This window comes from Mustela nivalis (assembly GCF_964662115.1).
Source record: "Mustela nivalis genome assembly, chromosome: 20".
Lineage (NCBI taxonomy): Eukaryota > Metazoa > Chordata > Mammalia > Carnivora > Mustelidae > Mustela > Mustela nivalis.
Window position 1 is genome coordinate 30503100 of NC_139039.1, and position 23216 is coordinate 30526315.

At 37.9% G+C, this 23216-nt stretch overlaps 1 protein-coding gene across 1 annotated transcript in view; it reads right to left on the reverse strand.

The window, feature by feature from the left end:
* The window catches only part of TENM3 (teneurin transmembrane protein 3), a 2451411-nt gene that overhangs the window by 1975371 nt on the left and 452824 nt on the right, over positions 1-23216 (reverse strand). The window contains exon 3 of the mRNA XM_082715814.1: positions 20851-20884. The gene's annotated coding sequence lies outside the window, so the exon portion shown is untranslated. The remainder of the gene's footprint in view (positions 1-20850; positions 20885-23216) is intronic.

Genomic DNA, 23216 nt, shown 5'->3' on the forward strand with positions numbered 1-23216 from the left:
GGAAGTAGGTTTCAGAAACAGAAATGAGTAAGCAGTACTGTTAAACGATCCATCGTTAGTGACAAGTTCTGAAATATTTCTACTTGAAAATGTTTTGAGCAAGATTATGAAAAATCTCACCTCGTCTTCCCTTGGACTGAGAGAATGCACTTTTTCCTGTGTATGGCATATAATGAATAATTAACAACTCAAAAAAAGTAATATAATGATAAGAATGAAGTTAATATAGAATTTATCTCCAAACCAGAACACAGAAGGGTGGACTGTGGTAAGCCTCGCCTGTATTATACCCTTGAGAATTAATGTCTTTTTAAAGATGAATGCAGTGAGGAATGTTAACACTTTGGGAAATTTGTAACTTTCTACTGGTTACTGTAGAGAAAATTCTTCAATCTAGTAGTATGAGTAAATAAATTATTTAGTCAAGAATTATTGCAACCCGGGGCACCTGGGTGGCTCAGTGGGTTAAAACCTCTGCCTTCGGTTCAGGTCAAGGTCTCAAGGTCCTGGGATCGAGTCCCGCATTGGGCTCTCTGCTCAGCAGGGAGCCTGCTTCCTCCTCTCTCTCTGCCTGCCTCTCTGCCTACTTGTGAGCTCTGTCTGTCAAATAAATAAATAAAATCTTAAAAAACAACAAAAAAAGAATTATTGCAACCCCTTGTTTAAAATGAATATTAAGACAGTGTTTCGGGCACCTGGGTGCCTTCGGCTCAGGTCATGATGCAGGACTTCTGGGATTGAGTCCCACATCAGGCTCCCAGCTCCTTGGGAAGTCGACTTCTCCCTCTGACCTTCTCTTCTCTCATACTCTCTCTCACTCATTCTGTCTCAAATAAATAAATAAAATCTTAAAAAAAAAAAAATAAAGACAGTGTTTCCAAAATGCATTCCTCAGGCCCGCTAAAACATCACCTAGGAACTTGTTACAAATGCAAATTTCCAGGCCTCTCCTGGACCTGCAGAATCAGAAACTTGACTTGGGGACAACACGTGTGTGTGTTAATAAGGCCTCCAGATGGTTCTAATGTATATTAAAGTTTGAGAACCACTGGGTTCGTTTCACTGAAATCTAAAATTTGTCGACAAAATACTCCAGTTGGAAGTTCTAAAACCAGAAAACAAACGCTCTAGTCTGATATGAATGTTGAATCAGAGGACAGTCCTCTTAATTTTTCTCTTCTGTCTCACCCAGCTCTGTCCTGCATTATTTTCCAAGTTTGTCTATGAGGTCTCTAAAAGCAAGGACTGTTTGGTGTTCCTTTCTTCATAGTCGGCACCTGAGTCACGTGACTATTATGTCAGTTAGAAATAACTCAGATGACAGTTATTTTGACTTGTGGAATCATGTGCCTTCACCTTGAATAGCTTCTCAACAGATGGAATTTTGCTTGCTTTCCTTTTTTTTTTTTTTTTTTAATTTAAAGCTGAGACTGTTTTCCTAATTCCTTGCCCAGCTCCAAGATCTGAGAATGAGGAAAACCTAAGCAGGCCCGTATACTAGCTTGATCTTAAAAACATGAAGTCAATGGAATGAAGAAAGAGAATTCAGGAGAAACATAACCCATTCATCTCAAACTGCTACTTATCTTACAAGCCTCTTTTCTAAGTATTTACTTTTTTAGTATTCATTCAGCTTTGGCCAAAAACTCCTTGGTCTTTACAATTATTTTTAACATTTCTTTAATGATAAAAACTTGTTTTATTTTTTTTATTATTTTTTTTAATATTTTATTTATTTATTTGACAGAGAGAGATCACAAGTAGACAGAGAGGCAGGCAGAGAGAGAGATGAGGGAAGCAGGCTCCCTGCTGAGCAGAGAGCCCGATGCGGGACTCGATCCCAGGACCCTGAGATCATGACCTGAGCGGAAGGCAGCGGCTTAACCCACTGAGCCCCCCAGGCGCCCAAAAACTTGTTTTAAAACAATCAAGCTGAACTTCTAATTTAATCTTTTAATTTTATAGAAAATGAAACCAGAGTTAAATAGACATGTTAAATAATTATGCATTACATACAGAAGTGTATATGTATGCATAAAAAGACATATATTTTTTAGCAAATCTTGCGTCTACCTTCAAGTAGATTCCAAGAAAATAAACTATTAACTTCGGTTTCATTTCCTATAAAAGTAGAAGGTTATATTATAAGTTGTATATGACTTTTTATTTTGCTTTTTCTTATTCTCAAAGTTTAGAGAGCTATATGTGTTATATGATAATACATACGTGTAGGCGTGTGTGTATAAAGAATAGGGTTGTAGTAAGAAAATGAGCACATCTAAAGGATTTTCTGTACACTTTTTTGGAAGTTGTTTATAGGGCACTATTTTTAATCTTACAAATACCTTTTCTGATAAAAATGCAAATAAAGAGATGGAAATACGCTATTCCATCATCTCTTGAAAATCAGACACTGATAACATTTTGACTTTATAATTTTTGCTCATAAATAAAATATGAATTATAAGAAGTTGTTTTTTTTTTTAAAGTCCCAGATGTCATAAATTTAGTGCAGAGAAGTAAAAAAAAATAAATACAGTGACTGGGCAATTTTCATAGCATTATTAATATGTAAGATTTATTTTGAATAATACCATTAACACTTTTGCACTGTTTACTGAGAACCCTTAGCTGAAGCTCTGCTCAGAATGTTTTGGTTCAGGACACCTAATCAATCCTTTATTTTCTGAGTTTTCCCCCTTTTTTCTCTTCATGAGATGTTTACCTACTTCGCCTGCTTTCAATTACTCAAGTTCTGCTTCTGTCAATGATATATCTGTCAATTTTATTGAATCATAAGACAAGTGACTTTATACAGACAGAACTGGTCGGAGGAAATGATCTTTAAGAACTTATTTGTGAAACCTCATTTTATAGGAATGTAACTAAGCCCAGGCTAGGAGCTAGAATTAGGATTTTTTTCTGTACAGAATTTGTTCTTCTCATTGAAGCCCATAAAGAAGGGGACTTTCTTTAGAGGGAGGCAGTTTTTAGTGTCCTGGTTAAAAACCCGGACTTCAGTTTCAGGCAGCTTTGGTTGGACTCCTGGGTTTTCGACTTTATATGTAATTTTTAACAAGTGGTGTAACTTCACTAAACCTCAGTTTTCGTATCTGTGAGAAAAGAAAGAATAGGAGTAGTCATGGCCGTTACCCCAACAGCTTCAATGGGAGTGAAAAAAAATGACCATATGCTCAGTACGGTGCTTCACGCTAACCAGCATTCAACGAGTGTGGTCCAGCCCGGGGGCCTGCTGGATCCTGTGTTCACCTGAAGAGACGACAGGTGTGTTGGTGACCTCACAATGAAATGGGCCACGTGGAGTGTAGCTCCATTATTCTAGTTCTATGAGATTATGATAATGGAAGGCACAATGAGGTTTCAAGTCTCTACATGTCAGGCTAAGTTAAAATAACTGACAAGATGAGAAGCAGGGCTGGCACTTAGGTTCTGACTTCGGTGCCAGCTCAGATCAGCTGGTGGTGGCTGGCTGGAGAGAAGGCTGGGGAGGACTCTCAGACTCTTCTCCACACAACCGGAAAGGTGCTCAGATAATTAGGTCACGGGCAAGAGAATGACAAACCCATCTCAGGATTTCAGAGCCAGCTGAAGGCCAGCCACATTGCCTCGGACACACAAAATATCACGATATCCAACAGGAGAAAACCCCAAAGGTACCTGAGTAGTCCTCCCTGATTTTATCCATGCTGATGATCCAAGTTTGAAAAGTAATTTCTTATATTAAAATCTAATCATTTACTATTAAAACTACTACTGGCCTTTTAAAAGCCCACTTCTAAAGTCTATGACTTTGTTACCTTAAATAAATGTGTCTGAATACAATGGAAAATAAATAAATTAAAGCCCACTTCTCCATCCGATTTACCTAAAGAATGATTCATGCAGTGTTATTTCCTATCTCTGTTTTCAGAGAAAGTCACAATTCCCTTTTCCCCCAAAGTTTCTTTCAGTGTTCTCTTGGTTGGCTCAAGTGACAGATATGTAAGCAGATGTCTGCATGGGCCAAATTCCTGATGGAAGTGTTTCAACCCATTCTCTGATAAACTTATCGTGGAATCTGGATTCCATGAAAGTATATTAGTGAAGAATAAATCATGTGAAAAGAAAAGCCTTACATATAAGACAGGACATACAAAACTTAAACCAAAGGAAAGAGGTTTTTGGTTTTGTTTTTATTTTTTATTACACCTTCATATAAAAATGGCTGTTAAAAGTAGGTGGATTCTGGAATGTAAAATAAAAAAAAAATTAAAATTTCCCTAAATTTCTAACATAACCTGACATATCTTTAGGAAGAGTAACAAAGGTAGATTTTTGATGAATGAGTGAGCTTATCATAAAATGTTTAAGCAGAGATAAATTTATGCTACATCTTAATTCACTAATGAGAACATTTTAAGAAAAATTTTTATAATCTAGAAGAATCCCTTTGTAAAATTTTATGACAGTCTAGATACACAAATGAAAATCTCCTTAGCAGAGATATTTCTAGGAGCACCCGGGTGGCTCAGTGGATTAAAGCCTCTGCCTTCATCTCAGGTCATGATCCCAGGGTCCTGGGATTGAGCCCCACATCGGGCTTTCTGCTCAGCAGGGAGCCTGTTTCCTCCTCTCTCTCTGCCTGCCTCTCTGCCTACTTGTGATCTCTTCTCTCAAATAAATAAAATCTTTAAAAACAAAAACAAACAAACAAAAAAACAGATATTTCTAAAAGGTACCTTTGAATAGAATATTATTCACAATGGAATCCTGATGGTTTAAATAAGTGAAATAAATTATTTTTTTAAATGGTTCAATGTTTCTCATTTTTATCAAATACTTTCAAGTAATTTATTTGTAATCCAATGATGGCAAGAATTTCCTTAAAAGTTTATGCTCAGATTAATCTGTGTACACCGCTTTCCCAGTTTTTAGCTAACCTAGCTTTACCTCAGAAGGGCCTGATCAAAGGCTTCTTACCAGAGACAGACATTCAAGGTACCAAGAGAAGGACAAGTGGGTTTAATGGCTTTGCATCACTCTGGTATCTTCTAAGTGTCATTAGAAAATAATTAAGTTAATTATGCTGGCCAAATAACGTGACATTCTTGGATCTTAGCAAAAAAGTTAATCTTCTATGTTTGCTTACAAAGCTTACAGTCTGTAGTGCTTGACATGAATTTCTTTTTCCATAAGAAAACTACAGAGATAATCTTTTCTAAAACTCAAATTCTCATAAAGTCCAAATCAATATTGTGTGAGTTACTAATTATTCAGAGGTCCTGTTATGAAGACTTTGTTTTGAGACATATTTTGTTTTTACCCTCAAAGATGGCTTTGTACAGAAAGAGAGGGATGGGGCAAGAGAGTGGTAGCAGACATTCTAACCCCTCCAGACGAAGGAAGGCTGCGAATGTTGTAAAGAAGAGCCCAGAAGCTGTCCTACGTACTGCGCATGAATTTCCTGAATGTAGGACATAGTGTCTTAACCATATACTTGACGCCAAGAATGGGTTCGACACGTTTGTTGAATCAGTGCAGAGATGGATACAGGAATGACTGAACGAACGAGTATGTTCAATCTGAGTGTGGGGGGAGGAAGTACTCCTTCCCAAGGCACCCCCCCTACCCTACCCACCATCGGCCACAGCCAAGGACGACATTCTCTCTCCACTACTGATAGCATTAGAAAACCTGTCTCACATCGCCAACCCTGACCATAAAACCCTAACCTCCTGACATACCCAAGGAAATTATTCAGAGACAGACAGTGTAGAGCACAATGTGGCCATGATTTATGGAGACAAAAATCTCCACTTGGCATCCTTCCGACGAGACTCGTGTAAAGAGCAATAAACAATCCAACCATATAAATAGCAAAACACGTAATTATTATTTAACAGGGAAATCTTATTTCCTTTATTGACACATTATTGAGGTATAGCTCAGGCTTAGCCCCCAAATCCACAAACTGGATACGCTGCAAATTCCCCCACTTTCCCTCAGATGATTATTCGTTCACTCCTTCCCCTTTGTTTTTATTCTCCCAGCTAGTTAGTCATGTGTAAAGATGTTTTCATGGCAACCATACTGACCACGCTCTCAAGCGTATAAAAGATAGACCCCGCTGGTGAAGGACTGCAATCCCGTCTCCTTCAATCACTCTGATGGGATCACTGCATTTGCCAACAATCAAATAAATACTCAGTCGCTTTTATTGTGGGCTAGCGCAAAGTAATATCTTTAAATGAGTGCATACTGTAGTTAAGGCATTAAATGATCGGCTAGAAGACATGCATTGTCTGTCATTTATCCGTCCTCTATTTTGTGCTTCCTAGGGTGACTTGTGTGATGCATGGATTGGTCTGATGGTTACTATTGATTCATTTGGTTCTAGCAATAAAGTCATGAGATTGATAGAGGTGAGGTCTGAAAATTATAGTTTTTTGAGTTCCATTTAAACTTCAAGCAGGAAGATGTTCAGACAAACACGGGAGCAAGATGCAGGTCTTTTTTTCTTAGGAGTGCAGTGGGCTTTGAAGGGACCATCTCTAAAGTTCTTGCAATGTAGAACGTGATGAGGGACCATCTGCCTCTTTTGCCCACAGAACGTCACCAGAGAAAACTGCTATAGCAATTTCCCGACACAGTTCTTGAATAGTATTCTCGGACACTGTCTTAAATTGTTACCTTTATTCCTCCCTGGTCACAAGATACGAAAAGATTAAAAAAACAAATGGATGGAAAAGCAACCTGCTGTGGGTCTGATTTTAGAGAAACAAAATGCAGTGGGAAGTGACGGTGCTGGTGTTGGTGTGGGCAGAAGTCTACGTTATAAGTAAACAGTTCCTTTCTCCGGGCTGCAAGAGGTCTCTGTTCCCACAGAGGAAGCTGCCAAATTTCCCTGAAATTATTCTCCATAACCATGGGATCCCCAGTCCAGATTCATTTTAATCCCACTGATAATGCAAAGTTTTGGAGTGGTCATGGTCTACAACATAGCAACAACTCCCAGGAATTTTCAATCCTTTGATTTCTTCTCCACCACAGCAAAGGCCTGCTATGTTATTGCCTTTCACTGCCCCAGTTCTCCTAAGGAATGAAATCTGGTACCCACGAAGAAGTGGATAACATCAGTGCAGAAACGGAAACAGTCAACAAAATGAAAAGACAAACTACTGAATGGGAAAAGACATATTTCCAAACCATATATCTGAAAAGGGACTAATACCCAAAATATGTAGATAAGTCTTATAACTCAACAAAAACAAAACAAAACAACAGCAAAAAATCCAATAAAGTAGGCAAAGGACCTGAACAGACATTTTTTTTTTCCCAAAGATATTCAAATGGCCAACAGATAGATACATGAGCATCTCTCATCAGTAGGGAAATTCAAATCAAAACCACAATGAGGCATCATCTCATGACTGTTAAAATGGTTATTGTTTTTTAAAAAGGTAATAACTAATGTTGGTCAAGATGCCAAGGAAGAGGGGCGCCTGGGTGGCTCAGTTGGTTGAGCAACTGCCTTCGGCTCAGGTCACGGTCCTGGAGTCCTGGGATCGAGTCCCGCATTGGGCTCCCAGCTCCATGGGGAGTCTGCTTCTCCCTCTGACCTTCTCCCCTCTCATGTTCTCTCTCACTGTCTCTCTCTCAAATAAATAAATAAAATCTTAAAAAAAAAAAAAAAGATGCAAAGGAAGAGGAACCTTGTGCATTCCTGGTGGGATTATAAATTGGTACAGCCACTTTTGGAGAATAGTACAGAGGTTCCTTGAAACATTAAAATGATTAAAAAAGAGAACATACAATGCAGCAATTCCATGCTGGGAAACACATTCAAAGGAAATGAAAACACTATTTTCAAGAGATATCTGTTTCTCATGTTCACAGTGGCATTATTTGCAACACCCAAGATGCAGAAACAACCTAATTGTCCACCAATGGACAAATGGGATGAAGAAGATGTGGTATATAAACAATGGAATATTATCCAGCCATTAAAAAAAAAAAGGAAATCCTGCCATTTGAAATAACATGAATGGACTTCAAGGACATTACATTAAGTGAAATAAGTCAGAGGACGACAAACACTGAATGGTCTCACTTATGTACAGAATTAAAAAAAAAAAAAGCCTCAGAGAAAGGTCAGATTTGTGGTTAAAAGAGCTCAAAATGACTAAAGCCAACACCAAGGAAAACAAAACTAAACAAAACAAAACAATATGAATCCTGTTTCCCAATCCCCGAACTGTCCTATGTCAACTCACTTTTCTACACCACAGGCTTCGTACCTACCCCTGGGTTTCCCAGCCATAATTTCCATTCTGGAAATAATTAAATGGCTTCTCTTATAGTACATATTAGTTTGACTTACTCTGGCTTCATGCTCCACATGAAAAGGTCTAATTAGTTGCCAATTCTTGGACATCCCTATTCCGATTTCTCCTGCTTCTGAGAACAGCCCTAACACTTATTTTCACTTAATTATTTTTAATTTCAGTTTTTACTGATGTATAATTGACATACAACTTTGCAATATATTTGAAGTGTACACTGTGGTGATTTAATAAATATGTGTTTTATGAAAGGATTCCTCCCATCTAGTTAAATAAAACAACCATCAGCAAACATTCAGGTTCTAACAAACTTCGGTTATATTATACATCGTTAGCAACTATAGTTGCCAAGTTTCACATTAGATCCTCAGAGATTTTTCATTTTTAAATCTTATTCCTGACCAAAAACCTAGAAACAATGCTCTATCGTTAGTGTTGGAATGGTATGCATAAGATGTAGATGTATTAATCAGAAATACGTAATTTAAACATGTACTTTAACTAACCAACGGCTGACAACAATAATATATATTTAATTACACACTCAACACCCTGTGAATTAGAAACCAAAAATGCAATTATCAATCATACAAAATACCAGGAAAAAGTATAACTTGTGCTAAAGTATAGAGCACCGTATACTTAACAGCACCTTTCATAAAGAGGAATAATGGCAGAGGTAAGGACCTAAGCTTCTAGAATACAAAATCTAAAGAGGAACAAGTTCAAATATTGTGCAAAGGCCTTGCTCAGGTGAGGTAAAGCCTTAATACAGTAGTTTCCTTCATCGTACTCCGTATCTGCGGTTCTAGCTTTCTACTGTTTTAGTTACCTTGCTCAATTATTCCAGCATGGCATCAGATCCGCCTCCTGACTTACCAGAAAGCCCACAGTGGCCTAACACTACGTCACAATGTCTGTCTCGTTTACTTCGCTTCATCTCATCATACAGGCATCCTACCATCTCACAGCATCGCAAGGGTAAGCACAGTGCATTAAGGTATTTTGAGAGACGGCCCATATGCACCTTTAAATGCAACCTATTGCTAAGATCATTGTCTTGTTGTAAATCTCTTACTGTGACTAATACTTAAATTAAACTTTACTGTATACACATACAGAAAAAAACACAGCCTACATAGGATTTGGTACTATCTGCTATCTCAGGCATTGAAGGATCTTGGAACATATGCCCAAGGCTCGGGGTAGCTACACATGCTGTTCACATTCATAGACCCAGGGCGTCCTACAAAGTCCACGGGCTCCTGCTGAAACAAAACTTTCATGGACCTTCACTCAATTTTTTCCTTGTCTCCTATCCCCACCTTGCTAGAAGGCTTGCCAAAACACAAACCTGGCTAAAAGTTGAAGTCGTCTCCTCGTCCTCACTTCCCTTCTAGGGTCATCTAGAGAAAATAGTGTCTGCTTGCCAAGAATGTGATAGAAAGAAGTACCTTTTAGGTCTCTCAGGCAAGAAACAAATAAGGGTATTCTAATCGCAATTTCTTTATTACTACAAATGGTCATGTACCATGGCATGATGTCAATCGACGGCCAGCCAGATCAGGCACAAACCCAGGATTCTGGGTGTGCAAAATGATCTACGAGTACAGTAAGAAAAGTAGAACTTCAATTTATATATTTTTAGTCTGATCCTTTTTGACTTTATTTTTACGCATGTTTTATAAGGCATACAGTATATTGGTATAAAATACATGTGAGGATTTATAAATATTTATACTGGGCATGCATTCTTAAAGTATTTTTACTAATAGAATTCCAGAAAAGCTCAGTAACCACTGTTGACACCTACGCAGACAATATGGTTTATACACACATGTTAACCAGCACTACGGCCAGGCTGAGAAATCCAACTACCATTCGTGATAGTAACTGGGGGGGTGCGGGGGGCAGTGTAAATGTGTCATTAGAATCGTAGCTAAATACGAACTCCCGTTATTAGCTGATTAGCTGACGTGAGTATGAGGAACTCTGTTTGAAGGCCGAATAGGAAGAAAATGTAACAATGTACATTGTACAAAAGAAAATGTACAATGTAAACTAACAATCCTGGACTCTTCCGTTTTCCTTGTTACTTTCTATCCACTTCTGCTGCCGATCCCCAACTGGTGGCTGGATCTCTAACCCCGACTTCCTTGGGCTGACTCTCATACATCACTTTCAAAAGGGCTAGCCAGGAAACTAGATTTCTTTCTAGTGAGCCACATAATGATTCTACCTCACATTTTTACATCATGTGGCAGTTTACGGAGTATTTTCATATCCATGATCTCAGATGATACACTGCTCGCAAGCCTCTAGCTACCTGGGATTTCTATGATCCAAACCCTTCAACAGTGACTTCCAAGCACTATCCCTTCCACTAATGTTGCTGGGTTTTCTTTTATCCTGCCTTCCTCTGTGGATTTTATGTTTCCGAAGGGTTATGACTACCCTCTCTAATCTTAAAAATGTCTCTCTGCCGTGCCGAGCCCTCTTCCCAGCACATGGTAGACAGTTCATTGCTTTGTTGACAATTTGCCTCAAACTCTTCAACCAACCTTCCTTCCTGTCAGGCCAGCTCTGAGCTTGCACGGGCTACTCTCTTTCTTGCAAAGAATCTTCTTACTTGAATCAAATGGCTCCCGACCCCCCACAGATATTTTTCCTGGAGTTTCTTCCTCCTCCATCTACCTATTCGTAGATTCCGTTTTCTACAAAGGAATTATGTGCTCACCATGATTTGTATTGACTGCCTATAGTGAATTCATACCCACATATCCAGCTTTTCTAAATAAGTTTATCTACATGCTCGAAGTAGAGTTAATTTAAGGAGTTATTACGGCATGTGTAGGCCATGGTTCATGTTGGCAGTGAATTCTATTTGGTAGTAATTACTTATTCAACCACTTCTTACTGTCTACCAGACAAGAACAAGCAAGCTAGTTGGTACAGAGCTTAGGTGGGTGGGCGTTATACTGTAGGAAAGGCTATACTGGAATAATAGTAATACTTAGTAGATCGAAATATGTGTCATAGGAGACACTTTTAATGTGCTTTCAAGTTCAAAGGAAGAAAGAGTACATTTAACTAATGCTGACAAGTTTAATAACTATCAAAATGATTCATGAAGCTCCTACTTGTGCCCAACACTTATTAAAAATTAAATTTAAGAAATTCAGTCCTTGCGCTTTATGATCATATAATGTTTTAGTAAAAACATCTAAGGCATAAAGAGACATGGGTATTAAGCACAAAAAAAAAAAAAACCCACAAATGAAATGCTAAGAGTAGAAGCGCAAGAGATGAAAATTGAATTATTTCTCGAGCCGTCTCTCATTACTTACAAATGATTTGGAAATGTGAATGTTGCAGATACGCTAGTGTCTGCAACTAGACACACTAGTACAGTTGAGAGTCATTAAAAAAGAAAACAAGAAACAAAAAATAATGTGGGAATTCTATTGCACTGAAACAGCCCTAGCATTTTGTTCAAAAAGATGCTACAGCTTTGAAAGTAATGCTATTGGTTCCTGTTAGCAAGATGTGACTTCAACATCCATAATTCAACTTACCTGTTCATTCAATTATAGTGGTTCTGCTGAGAGGTGTGGCAAACACATTCTCCACAAGAAAACATAATGACAACAAAGAGAATGTTCTCGGGGGGGGGGGGGAAACTGCTTGGCAGCTTTCAACACTGTCTCAAAGACTAACTTCAGGGAGGCAAGTTATATTAATTTTAACTACTTCCTTCTATTTTTTTTTTAAACCACTTAACCAAAATTTAAGAGACAGAGGTAATTTGCACACCCTCCTTTCTATTTTGACTATTTAACTTAAGATGGTTAACCAGGATTTATACCTATTTAACATTTCATGACTGAATAGAAAGGCCTATTACGGCTTCTAAGCCCAAGTGAGCCTTTGACAAATGAGTTCCTGAAAGTGTCGCGCAGATACTTGTGCCTTTCACAAGTGTGCAGAGAAAAAAATCACAAGGGCCCAGGAATTGAAATGCTCTGGTATATAATATTTATGCCTTCAGGGTTCAGAAAAATTGGCCAAAAGCCAGTTCCTAAATAAATATTCATTGTTTCTACCCTACAGGCACTTCCATCATAGTTTACTAATAAGGATGTTGTTTAGAGGCAGAATTATAAAGGTCATAGCCTAATGAAAAAGCATTTTCATCTCTGGATTCTCCTGAAGAAGCAAGAGAGAAATTAAGAATGTGCATTCTGTTGCCTGAATGAAATGAAAGAGCCCCGAATGTGCAAAACAGACAAATATATGTTAATTACATTATGGTTAAATCCTAAGAATGTTGATACTCTAGATTTTCTCAAGAATCACAATTAATGAAAATTAGTGACCCACAGAGGACCTAAAATGGCAGTTTAGGTATAGAAAATATAATGAGAGACGGCAGACAGTAAGATCGATAGAAGACGGGCTGAGCAAGGCATGTTTTAGCATCAGTGAGTTACACGTCCTTCGTGGAGCAGGACAGTCTATGGAGTGTCAGAGGGTGTCAGAGTTTGGAAAGATAGGCTGAGAAGGAGGGACAGTGAATGCCAAGGTAAGACTGGAAGATGGTCTGGCCAATGAAAAAATGTTTAGGGAGATGACTTTCCTAGTGTCAGGAAATATGGAAGGTAATTGACTAGTCACCAGGAGGCAAAATGCTTAGGCAAAATGCACTCCTGAATATAAATGTCAAGTCAAGAATCATAATACTAGGGATTAATATTAGAAAGCATCTGAATCTTATAGGTGTTTCCCTGTAGTGCACTAGGGGTCAGGAAGGACGCAGAAATACTCAAGTAGATCTGTCAGCTATGAATTCAAGAGCTCTTCACACTTTGATAAGCTTTGGTCTCCACATGCTCAGTGATTTAATCATCTTTCCAGTCTTTCACAACTCCCAGGGAAGTGGCAGTCTTGTTCCTGTTAGTTCTTATGATCTCTTAAAAGTAACTTCTGGATTTCTACACACTAGTATCTCAATATTGGATATACCCTAACTTACGCACATATTTTCTTTTTTTTTTTTTTAAAGATTTTATTTATTTATTTGACACAGAGAGATCACAAGTTGGCAGAGAGGCAGGCAGAGAGAGAGAGAGAGAGAGGGAAGCAGGCTCCCTGCTGAGCAGAGAGTCCGATGTGGGACTCGATCTCAGGATCCTGAGATCATGACCTGAGCCGAAGGCAGCAGCTTAACCCACTGAGCCACCCAGGCGCCCCACGCACATATTTTCTGAAGAAATTCCCGAGCTACTTGAGGAGAATGGACTACAATTTAACCTCCACGTTTAATGGCAAGCTGAATGCATAGGAGAACCAGTGTGGGGAAAGGACATGGTTGAGAATTAAGCATAGTTCTGATTTTGAATAGTAGTGTTTCTCAAAATTTGTAAAGAATGTGCCATATCCAGTATACTGTACCACGTTTCATATTTTCTTGCAAACCTTGATTTAAGTTTTTTTAATGTTATGATTTATGTATAAACAGAAGATTAGCCTTTACAAAACTTAGGAAAAAACCCACAAAATCCATAAATGAAACTGTAAAGCATATACTACTCAAAATACCAGGTTTAATACGTTATCATGATGATGTTATTTAAATAAAACTAAATTGCCACCTGCGATGCATTTCCATGACTAAATTTTACAGCGAGAATTTTTTATAAATTGCACACGGCAGAGACATTATTTGTCAAAGAACAACTTAATTCAGTCAGTAATTTTGTATATTCTAGCTATAATTAAACTTCAGTTAGCTCAACTTTGAAGCTTCAAATGGCTTTCAGTTAACATAAACACATTATTAACTAATCTTTCTCTCTTTTCTCTCAGTCCCCTTCTGCCACATGATTTCTTATCAACTATCATAGTATAATTTGAAATTACATGACACATAAGATGGTTAACTAAGATCTCATTAGCATATTAACATTTTAAGATTATAGAATGAAAACTCACTTGACCATAAAAACCTCATGGAAACCCCATGTACCCTTGAAAATACATCCGAGGAGGTCTACCTTATGGAGGAACCAAGATTGAAAAACACACATCAAATACTGAAAGTCACAAGGAGGGAAAGTATTTAAATTGGTTTTGTTTTCCAGGAACAATGATTACTTTATTTCGGTTCATCAGAGCTAGGTAGGATAGGAAAATATCTTCAAGAAAATTATGTTTATGAAAATTGTACATTTTCCTTTGAAGAGTTGCTGCCTCCAGATACATGTTTTCCTCAGTGAGAACAGTATTTATAGTATTTATCAAACACTCCAGATTTTCATTCTGTAAATCTATAATTTCTGGGCTTTTAGCCAAGATGTAGAAACATGCTGATAACTCTGGTGACAATTTTTGTATCACCTAGGTCATTATGATAGTTACAATTTGAATATTTGAGTGGCATGAGATTTATCATTCCATTTAACAAAAAGAAAAACAAAAGCCTGACTTTTAAAAATTTTTTTGTTGTATTTTCATTTCAACAGCTTCAATTCGTTGAGAGCATAAAGACCGGCCATTACATGATTAACGTTAATGATTATATTTTATACGTTAATCGTTTATAACGATTAACATTAATCACATCATGGCCATGATGGTCAGTCTTATATTATCACAGGTGAGTGAAAACTCATAGGAATCATTCAACTTTTAGATGAACATGAGGTTCCTCACAAGCACTGCTTACTAATGTAAGAAGTACTTAAATAGGGTTCATACTTTTCCCCCCAAGTACTCTTGGACACATTGACTTTCGCAGGAATTTCCATTCCTTTCCTTTGTGTCCTGACTAGGGAAGAGCTGGTGTGAGGGAGGAGTGAAGTATGGACAGACAGACCGTGAGTGGTTTCCAGCAGATTGCCTTCCAGAGAATGGAATGGCCCTCAGGGAAGAGGCTCCATCTGGCCTGATTGCAAGGCATGAAGGACCCTCTCTTGGTACTTCAGCAAAGCGGACTGATAACCATATGAATCCACAAAAGTCATTATGCATCTTGAGGAAATCCTAGAACTTGGAGATCGAGGGTCTCATATTTTCAAGTAGTAGGACATCAAAGTGACTGCTGACCTGCTTGAGGTCATTTAGAGATGGTACAGCCAAAGAATGACCAAGAGATGTGATTTTTAAATCTGCAGAACAAATAAGAAAATGCCATTTGGAAACTACTATTAATTCACTTTGAGGAACTTATCCTAAGGGAATGATAGAGGATATACAGTCTACAGAGAGGTTCCTTTTGGCATAGCTACCGAAAATGAAGAACAGAAAACAAGATAAATGTTCGTCTGTATATGTGTAGCATGAAGTTGCTAGAATGTGCTAACAGGACACTGAACAACATGCAAGGACTTTCACCACATACTGTAGACAAAAAGAAAGACGGTCAATAAAACCATCTTTGAGCTCCAGTATGAGTCAATGTCCTAGGACCACATGGCGTACTCAAAATGGCATCATTCTCAGACAGTTTAAGAAAGGAACCATTTACAAAGATATGGGTGGGGTGTTCCCTAAACTTACTGGGTTCCACAGGACAACACTCCCCAGCCCTAATACGGCAGAGACAAAGGAGGAACAATTCCTAAAACCCAGAAGAGGTGTCGAGGGAAGTGTATATGGAGAGGAACTAAGAGTTGTGATCAAGGTTCCTTGAGGTAACCACGGAAAGAGGGAGTTAGGAAAATAAAAACCAGAATTCACTGCCCACTCCCTTTCTCATCTCCTTTCAGATCTTCTCACACCCTGAATCAAAAGACGCCAGAACGCAAAGGAGGCTCTCATGCCTCTTGGGAACAGAGAACAGGATGAGAAAGCTTTCAGCTAAATATGGGGTTGGGACTATATCGTCATGGGTGCAATTTTTATGTACGATGAGTGCCTTAAAAAAAGTCTAGTAGAACACACTAAAATGTCAGTGGTAGTTATCTCAAAGGGTGGCACAACTGAATTATGCTGATTTTTTCTTCTTCTTTAAATTCACCATAATCCACTAGCTGCAGTCCGTATTGTTTCTACAATGAAAATCTTACTGTGGAAAGAAGACTTTCCCCAGGCTCATTTTATTATATAATTCAAGATTTAATATGTATACTTATTCTCCATATGAAGGTTTTATACTAGTTCTGTTTGCTTAAATGAAGAAAATTAATCCTTGGGATTTCAGAGAGAGAATGGTGGCATATGATCTCACTTGAATCACTCTCCAGAGTTGAGCGAGAAAGGCTTATATTTACTTCAAGGTGAATGTATAAAAACAATGACAGTATGTAGGAAAAAGGAAAAAATGCAGAGTTTTATTCTACATAGAATGAAATTCACTGGGAGAAAAGTCTGTATTTTTGTGCTTTAAACATTTACCTGGAACAGTGGTCTCATAAATATGATAATGACCAAAGTGCCCATGAAAACAGGTCAAAAGTTGGAAGATATAAAGAAACACAGAGCTTGATTCAGAAATGAAAGGAAAGTGCTAGGGCTCAGGAACACTTGGAGCAATGTTTTTTTTTCAGACACTTTCACAATTATTGAAAATGACGGACTAATGATCAAAAAATAAAAGGGAGATGTACCTTTGACTAAGGAAGGGAAACCGACAGTACAGATGTAGGTTTTAAAGAATGTGTGCAAGAGGACTTTCCAGATGTAAAGAGGAAGAAACTTTCTGGATTCTTCAGTCTTCTAGGAAAAATCACACGATAAAAGAATTAAATTAATTCAGAAAGTTTCCTTCTGGATTCGAGCCCGTCTCGTACAGTTGAAATCCTCCTAAGAGACACTCCTATCCAACTTTCAACTTATAATCCCAGACAAACCCACGGCATGGACAATTAACTTGAGAATGATCCTATTCTCAAGATTATTTAACTTTTCTGAATTTAACAAAATACAGATTTACTATTGAAAACCACCGAAAAATAAGTATTTAAAGAAAAAAAAAAGGCAAAACATCCTTTTGTCTGATTGGGGGAAAATGGCTTTATGATAGACATAATTAGTAGGTCTTAGCTCAAGAAGAGTAAAGCGAACCATTAGACCCCTCGACACAAACATGTAGAAGAAAAGATGGAGATGAAGGAAGGTATTTTCTGGAAGCACTGGGACCCACAAACATTTCTGAGTAAGAGTAAAAAATAAAATCTACATAAAACTTTGAGATAAAATCAACAAATATCAAATATTCTCAATTCTGTATTAGTAAAGCACATTAAGGTACAGGAATGACCTTTAAAGGTCAATTAAAATTTTCTCAAGGGAATCCACTGCATTTTTTTCCTTACTAGGATTAGTCAGCTTTGTCCAGCAAAATTAAGCATATAATGCCTTCCGGTATTTTTTCAAGAACTTCAGCTAAGTCACATATACATGTATGTTATCCAAGCAGAGAACTGTATTTAAAAATGAATATGTCATTTATCACTTAGAAACTCTTTTCATTTTGACTTTCTGCTATAAAAATACTAAAAACACTCAAGCTTGCTGTGAACATTGAGTTTATCTTCAAGTAGCCTGGTGAGAGCCTGGCTTTCTGAAGAGCGGAGTCCCGTTACCATGGGCAGTATATTTGGTTTATTTTTCTTGTTTCCCTTATTTTCATAGGTAGGGATAAATCCACAGGAAGAAAATCGCACGTGGATTGCCTTTATGTGATAAAACAACATCTACATGCTTGGACCGGACTGGGTATCAGAAACCCTTGTACTAACCCATCTTCGCTGTTCGGACTTTCGCTGAGTCTCTTCTTGCTCCGTTTCCTGATCAGAAGTACAAATGCAATAATTCCTTCCAACCTTCCCAGAATCATTTGGCTAAAGTGTATGCAAATCTGTGACAAGTAACACATGATCAAAAATGTAAATTATTCTCCAGGTTTTGAAAGAAACGAAGAAAATATAAGGGGTTTGAGAACAGCACAGCAGAGATTTAAAAACAGAGAGGAAAATGTGTTTAGGTATTTCAGAAGAGGCCTGGATATCAATCATGTCTGCTTAAAGTTTTCTTTCTTTCTTTTTTTTTCTTTCTTTCTTTCTTTCTTTTTTTTTTTTTTTTTACAAGCAGTGAGAGAGGTGGGAGAGAGTAAGAGAATGTGAATGAGATGTCCTGTATGCATGTGTAAATTTTACAGCATGTGTGCAGAGGAAGCAGCCTTACTTTTTTCATACTTTATAGAGCTTCCTGGAAAACACTTGGGCCTTGAATGATTCCCCAGGCCACAGAGATGATCATATTCCCTTACATTTAGGTGAAGCCATTACAGAAGCTTCTTAAAATGTAAATATTACCTAGGGAGGCTATTGAAGCATTTTCAGTTATTTAACTGTCCGATTACCCAGCAGAGTTTTAAGGGAAAACATTACAAAAAAGGAGCAATTTCCTAAATAAGTGAATGAAAGAATAGGGCTCCAGTTCCAAGTTTCAGTAGATCATGAAGAAGAGGAAGGCCCTAGAGAGTAAACACCTTAAGTAGGGACACTTAGGATGCTAAGGAAGGAAAGTCAAGAAAGATGTCTGAAAAATCTATAAGGAGGCACTAAAATGAGAATATTTTGTGTTCCTCAGGGCCCACAGGCTAATCCCTAGAGAGGATGCATAGACACTACATAAAGAACATCTTTACCTGGGGTGGAGCAAGATACCATATCTTCATTTTCAAAATGTCAGTACCCTATGAGGTCAGGGCACCCAAAGTCAAAGTTTACAATCATGAAAGAATACAGAAAAATGTGCCATAAATTACCATTTTATCAGAGAGAGCAATAAGGAGTTTATCTGAGGCCGTGTGTCCATAACAAGAGATTTACTCCTAGAAAAAAGTCAAGAACTGACCAATTCCTTTCAGCATCTTTCCTACCGTCTTGGTACCACAGGTATTTGTATATCCAGCTTGAAAAATGATAGAAATGTCTCAGAGAAGTTAAGGAGCTTGCCTAAGAGATCACAGAGCTAGTAAGAGCTGAAGCTAGGTTTGTAAGTGAATTTTAATTGATCCTAAACCTGTGTTCTTTTTATCCCAGCATTTGTAGGGGGCAGGCAGGGGGAGAGGTGAGGGTTGGGAAATATTAGAAAATTGTGCACAAAAGCTATCAACAGTGGTAAGGTAGTCTGAACACTATGTAACTGCTATGTAACTGACGATATACATGTGAAGATTAAATTTATACACAGACTTTGTTTAATTTCATCACCGCTTATGTCCCCTAGGGTATGGAAGACTGTGGATTATACCCTTGAAAATAGCTCCTGATAACTGATTTAACACATTTAGAGGCCCTAGCCATAAAATTCCAAGCTTTTAAAAGTAGTGGTTTTTTTTTTTTTCTCTTCAAAATGCACTTCTTTTATAACTCATTAACTCGACCTGAGGGTTAGTCTGTTGTACACCAGATTAATATGCCAACCTCTCCTGATCATAGACCTATAGACCATGTAAAGAAACAATGATTAGTCAAAAAAAGAAGTTACAATTTGTGAATTTACTGACGATAGCGACATAGTGGCACAGAGAGCCACTCTGTTACTACAACCCACAGAAGGGTTCAAATACCTCAAGGACAGTGTGTTGAACTTAATACCACACCCACAGGGCTGGGAGGGAAAACGCGTTGGTGGTCTACCAGCAAATACCAACTAGTGAGAAACCGAACCAAGAGCAGGAATCAAGATCAGTGTTTGTTCGCTCTGGGAGCTGTGGGAGGGCGTCTTCTGAAGACCATACCATGACTTGCTAAGGCAACACAGACAACACAGACTTGGAGAAAGGCAAGCTCAGAAACAACCCTGTGCTCCAATCATTTCTTATTACATAATGAAGATACTCTCTCCCGAAAAACGCAGTTGACTTTAAAATGGATTCTTGAAAATTTAAATATAAGGTTGAGTCAGCAAGAACCTTTAACTCCGGTTAAACCTAATATATCACCAGATTTTAAAATGCATATGTATTCAAGTAAACAATATATATGTTCTCATTGCCAAATGGGTTTTTATAGCAAAAACACGTTGATACGATCATGCAACCTTTTATCAGTGAAACATTTTTAAACTTCAAAATGACCAAGCCATTCTCCGATCTCAGCCAACCAAGTCACAAAGACCGATAACAAAAAACTGCAGTCATACCCTAAGTGGCTGGTAATTTTTTTGAAAACTGTCCCAAACTATCTGGAAACTGAAACAAATGTGATCAACCTGAACTGTATTCTTTGTATTTTTCTTCAACAGGTGTTTTTCTTTTAAAAGCACCAGGTTAATTAATTATTCTTACAAAATAGAAAAATGTGCCCGTCTCTCCTTTTTACATAATGTCTGCACCATGGACAATAATCCAGAGCTTAAGATAATTAATACTATATATCCTTGCCTTTGAACAACACAGCTGTCAGCCATGGGGCTTTAAAATTAATAGGCTCTTCAAAGCTATAAATCAGAAACCATGATAACTTTATATAATATTTCTTAAAAGGCACTTACTTACCTTCTGGAAGAAAACACTTCTGGCAGCAAATTGCCTGTTAAAATAAAACACAGCATTTATTGGTATCCAGTAAAGAATATAAAGGTTGATGCATTGTTATACTTAGCACAATTATAGGGCAACTTTAAGAACTTTTCTTGATTTCATTTAGTTTCTTTCTTTCTTTCTTTTTTTTTTTTTACTAAAAATTAAAAACCATCTCCTTGGTTGTAATAATTAAATGCCTTTCTGTTAAATGCATATGCACTGAAATCACAAAAGCTAATGAGTTTCATGTCTGAGAGCAAAATACAGAAATCACAGGGCACATTCTCCAGGTCATGGGGGTAGATGCCAGCACATTCCCTCACTGACTGTGAGAAGAAGCACGTGAATTCATGTCTAAACCAGGAGTTTTCAGGGCTAGGTGTCACAGAGGATTTCATCTCTACTAAATAAAAATAAAATACCACCGGGGAGAAGTTCCTCTGAATTGTGCTCTTTTCAAGTATTACCTTACTGACTTGAGTTCCGTGTGTACTTTTCACTAAACTACATTGAAGCCTGAGAGATTTTTGTTTACGATACTTCATAAGTGTCACTGAGATAAAATGAAGTAAACTCCTCATTCGTGCAGTATGGAGAAAAGAAACAGACAGGTTTGAATCAATATAATATGTAATCCTAATCAGAGGCAAAGGAGTGATACGCAGGTAGCAGAAGAAACTCAACTATTATTTCCTTCCTGTAGGACCTAAATTGGTTTTCTCAAAAGTGAAAATCAAAAATATGGAAAAATTTTCCTTGGGAATTCTGCTTCTTTGACACATTTCTTTCCCAACAGTCTACATATGTCACCAATGTAAATATCCAGATGCCTCAATTTACATGAAATACTTTAAAACGGAGTTTTATTGTAGCCTCAGAACAAGTAAAATGTAAAGCCTTGCAAAACTGATGAACATTTTGATACTAATTTGTAAACAGAGGTAGCTCCTGTTGTAAATTCATCTGAGTTCACTTGGGTGTGAAATTGTCAGGACAGAGAAATGACTTCTCAGTGTAGTCCCAAGACGGACTCTGTCATAAGAATTAGAAAGGGAGCGGAATGCTCAGAGATGGACAGAGTCCAGTCTCTTGCAGGTAGGCTGTTCTCCTGGGAAGACCTCTCCCGGCTGGCCCCTTGCTTTTTCTCCTGTCACTGTGGTGGCCCTATGGCAGCATGGGGCCAAGTCCCCTCTCTGAAGGAAGCCTCACACCAATTAAGGGCAAAACTGATTAAGAGTAAATGAAAGAATTAACCTAAAGTTTCACCTTACATACTGTCCATAGGCATGATTTCCAGATGTCTCTTTCTTTTGATATAAACAGAAGCATTCAGAATAAAAAGTATGATCAATCGCAGTTCTGCTAACTTTTAAAAAAATAAATAGTTCGCTTCCCCCACTAACTACCCCCATAGATCAGTTTCCATAATTTCTCATGACGCCACCATTTTAGCTTGCTGAAGGGCTTCCACAATTCTATTGCTTTTCATGCAATTTACCCCAACCCCAATCCGTTATCCACATATGCGCCAGAGTATTCCTTAAAAAAAAGAAAGAAAAGAAAAGAAGTAGGTATAAGCAAGTCTCAGCGCTTACTTAAAAATACTTTTTGCTGTTACCACTCATAGAGCAAATTTGAAAATCCTTGGCATGACTTCTAAGGCTTGTTCTGAATCCTACTGACTTCCCTGGTCTAATTTTTCACATCAGGTTCCTGTCTCCTCATACTACAGCCATGGGCTTATTTTCCCCTCTTCCTCAAATTAGCCTCCCCTCTTTTGGTCTCTGGTCTCAAGGTCTTGGGACCTTGGCAAATGTGCAAGCAGATGAAACCCTTCATGTAACTCTTGACCTAACTTGTAGATCTCAAACATTCCTTCCTGAAAGTCTTCCCACAAATGCTGAACTGGGTCACTCTTACAATCTAGGAGTTGTGGTTTGCTCAGTGTTCCCTTTTTTAGGTATTACAGGAGAAGTGTTAAGCTCTGCTAAGCTCCCCTACGGATAAAGTAAACATAACATTTGTCATCTAACTGGGAGACTGTGAAACTAAAAGAAGGCAGTAAACAGACTAGCTGTCCGTACAGGACATGCAATGCAGGATTGGTCTGAGCAAATCCAGGCATCTGGTCCACCACCCCACGGAGGGAAAGTCAGCACTTCTATGGGTGGTAACAAGTCTAAGGCTGTTCAAGTTTAACTGAGGGGACAACATGCAAGCAGTTCCTGAGCTTTCAAAGCCGAGGGTTACTCGTGCAACACGTTACATGAAGTAAAATGTGATGTTGCCTCAGAACTATTGTTTTCCTATACTAAACAACTATAAAAAAAAATCTATAA